Below are 4,311 nucleotides of genomic sequence, written 5' to 3'. Positions count from 1 at the left end.
CCAGCAAGCCAGCAAGCCAGCAAGCCAGCAAGCCAGCAAGCCAGCAAGCCAGCAAGCCAGCAAGCCAGCAAGCCAGCAAGCCAGCAAGCCAGCAAGCAAGTCAGCAAGCAATAACAAATGAAACATTAGTGGAGATAAGAGCTGGAGGGGCAGCAGCTGCCTCAGTATGACCCCTGCTTTCTTGTGCCCCTGGCATTTAGACCCTTTTCTAAGTCCTCAGAATTAAACTATCTGCAGCTGGCAAAGATCATATCCGTCCTAGAGTTTGAGACAATCATAGTTAATGGCTGCAGACAAACTGAAGCAGCCCCGTATCCCACACCTGGGATTTAAAACAAACAAATAAACAAACCAACCAACCAACCAACCAACCAACCAACCAACCAACTATAATGGCATAACATAACTGCCTTTTTAAAGAAACCAAAATTCTCACTACAAGCTGGATACAAAGTTAACTCACAAAAATCAGCCACCCTCTTATGTATAAAAGACAAATGGACTGAGAAACAAATCAGGGAAATACATTTCACAATAGCCTCAAATCATATAAAAGATCTTGAGATAACTCTAACCCAACAAATGGAAGACTTATATGATAAAACTTCAAGTCACTAAAGAAAGAGATTGAAGAACATATCAGAGGATGGAAAGATATTCCATGGTTATGATTCAGTAGGGTAACATAGTAAAAAGGGCCATCCTACAAAAAGGAATCCTACAATGCAACCCTCACCAAAATTCCAACACAATTCTTCATAGAACAGGAAAGGATAATTTACAGCTTCATGTTGAACACAAAAATCCCAAGGTTCATAAATCAATCCTGAATAATAAAAGAACTGCTGGAGATATCACTACACATTGTACAACTGAAGAACAAGAAATTAAGTTGAAGACCAAGACCTAAATGCACACACCTGGGGACACTGGATTTCTGACAAAAAGGTCAGAACTACACACTGGGAATGAGATAGCACCTTCAACAAATGGGGCTGGATGGCTGCATGCAGAAAAATCTGAATAGATACAGGCTTATCACCCAGAACAAAACTCAACTCCTAATGGATCAAAGACCTCAACAAAAAACTGAACCTGATAGCAGACAAAGTGGGGAATAGCCTTGAACTTATTGGCACAGGAAAGACTTTTTGAACAGATCATTAGCACTAAAATCAACAATTATTAAACAGGACTTCATGAAACTGAAAAACTTAAGTAAGGCAAAGGACAAAATGGAAGCCTACAGAATTAGATTTTATTTTTTACCAACTTCACAGTTGATAGAGAGCTACTATCCAAAATATGTAAAGAATTCAAGAAAAACTAGATATCAAGAAAACATATAATCCAGTCAAAGTGGGATATGGACGTAACCGAAGAATTCTCAATAGAGGAAACTCAAATGGTTGAGAAACACTTTTTAAAATGTTCAGTATCCTTAGCTATCTGGGACATGCAAATCAAAACTACCTTGAGATTTCATCTTGCACCTGTGAAAACGGCTAAGATTAACAAAGCAAGTGACAGCTCCTTGTGGTGAGGATGTGGAGTAAGAGGAATAGACTTTCACTGCTGGCGGGAATACAAACTTGCACAGCCACTATGGTAATCAGTATGGCAGATCTTCAGGGAAATGGGAACAGATCTACCTCAAGATCCAGCTCTACAACTCTTGGGCATATTTCCAAAATACTCTTTTCCTACCAGAGAGACCCTTGCTCAACCATTTTCATAATAACCAGAAATTGGAAGCAACCCAGATGTCTCTCAACAAATGAATAGCTAGAGGAGATGTGGCACATTTACACAACGAAGTATTACTCGGCTGTTAAAACATATGACATCATGAAAATTGCAGGCAAATGGATAGAGGTTGGAAAAAACATCCCTAGTGAGGTGTCCCAAATCCAGAATGGTAAATATAGTATTTGCTTATATACGTACATTAGCTATTAAATCAATGATAACCAAGCTACAGTTCATAGAAAAGGTAGGTATAGAGCAAGGGACTAGAGGGAATGAATTAATCTCATTAGGAAAGAGAAATAAAATAGATAATTATGGATGGATGAGGGACTGGAATGGGAGGTTCAAGTGGTGAGGGGGGCAGAGGGAGGGAATATGGGAAGAGACAGCTAAAACTAAGGGGCATTTAGGGCTAGTATGGAAACTCAATACATATGCACATATATATATATATGAGACAATCTAAATGAAATTGCCAAATAATAGGAGAGACAGAGTTCCAACTGGAATTTTCTTGTCACAAAATAAACTTCCAGTATCAGGTTTAGGTTATATCTAATTGAGTTGTTGGCCCCAAAAGTCCCATTGGAATCCCCAAACAAGCGAGTCTGTTCCTAACACTTATAGGTTGCTCTCCACAAACTGTCAGCAAGGTCCCACTGCTGCAGACAACACCTATGCAACTCACTGAACATGGCGAGTCCAGCCTTCGCAAATATATTATAGTGTCTTTGGCCAAACCAGCCTACAATCCTTTGATCCACAATGGTGTCCTTGCAAGATATGCTTGGGCAACAGTGGCACAAAGCTGTGAGAGTAACAAATCAATATCTAATGTAACTTAAGTCTCACTCCTAGAGATGGAACCCATACTCAACACTGCTTGGGTGACCAAGAAACAGAGACTACATACCCCAGGGACCTAGGGTGAAACCTAGGGTCTGAAAAAAGGAAAAGGGTAATGATAGACAAGAGCCTTCTTCAGCCATCATCAGAGAAACTTCCTCCTGCTGTAGATGGTAACAAATGCAGAGACCCACAGCAAGGCATTACACAGAGAATGAGAGACCTTGGAACACTCAGTCATAAATAGGATGTCTCCTTTAAATCCCTCCCCCACAGGGCTTAGGAGACCCTGCAGAAGAGAAGAAAGATTGATTGTAAGAGCCAGAGGGAAAGGAGCACACCAAGAAAACAAGGCCCTCTGAATCAACACGAGCTTTGCTTATGATGTGATCTCACAGACGCTGAAGCTGCCTGCATAGGGCCTGAACATGTCTGCATGGGATCCTTACGCATATACATTATGGCTTCAAGTTTAATGTTTTTATGGGATTCGCAAGTGTGTGGATGAGTGGGTTTCTAAGTCTTGTGCCTTGTCTTGGATTATTTTCCTTTTCTGATTTGTTCGGTCCAACTTCTATGTGATGGTTTTAAAATTTTATATTATTATATTTAAGTTTGTTATACTTTGATATTATCTTTTGGAAGTCTGTTCTTTGCTAATGAGAGACAGAAAAGGAGTGGATCCAAATGGGAGGGTAGCTGGGGAGGAACTGGGAGGAGCAGAGGGAGGGGAAATAATAATCAGGATATATTAAGTTAGAAAAGGACCTATTTTCAATAAAAGGGAAAAATAAATTTAAAAAAGAGGGGAACACACAAGAGTTAAAAGCTTGGAAATAGTTCCTCAATTTTAAAAAGTGTATATATTGGAAAAAAGTGCACAGAATCATTTGTAAACAGACACTACGACTCCTACTACTACTACTACACACCCATATAATCAGTGCTGACAAAAAATGTTTCTGGCATGCTTACACGAGGCTGAAGGAGATTCAAATGGTGTACTCACTTTGAAAGACAGACTGGCATTTTCTTCAAAGGTTAAATATATCCTTGTGTATTGATTCAATAAGTCTATTCTCTCAAGTTTCTAGTCCAATGATGTGAGAATAGATCAGAGAAACTCATGCTTGAAATGTTCACAACTGATTGATTAAAAGCAGATTAAAAAACAAAAGTCCCCACATGTGCATTATTGGGAACAAGCTGCACTCAGCCATGAGTCAGTAATTCCATACTGTTTAAAACTGTGTTTTTTCAAAGCATTCCTTGCACCAGGAGACTCCATTTTACAAGGGGCACTCGACCTTACTTTGAGAATGGAGGATTATCTGCAGCTTGCTAGACATACAACCTTAAAGGTCATGCTGTCCTATGATTGGCCTTCACTGCAGTGGATTAAAAAAAGAAAAGCTTGTTAATCCACAAATAACTTCTTGAGGATAATAGGTCAGAAGTAGGAGTATAGAGGAATTACAAGGGACCAGGAGATTGAAAAAAAAAAAAAAAAAAAAAAGCCAAGATGGCCAATTCATGAAAAGACCTGGTCTCAGAAAGGCAGGGAATAGGGATCTCTTCTACTAGACATGCCTGAACCTTCTGACATCCCCATCCTATTTGTATGACACACCCTATGGTCAAACATCTTCACAGATGTTCTGTGATCATTCAAGGGTAGACCTCACAGTGTCTGTAGAATCCTTGTGGGTAAAAACA

Source organism: Mus caroli, chromosome 8, assembly GCF_900094665.2.
Source record: "Mus caroli chromosome 8, CAROLI_EIJ_v1.1, whole genome shotgun sequence".
Taxonomy (NCBI): domain Eukaryota; kingdom Metazoa; phylum Chordata; class Mammalia; order Rodentia; family Muridae; genus Mus; species Mus caroli.
This window is presented reverse-complemented; position numbering follows the sequence as displayed.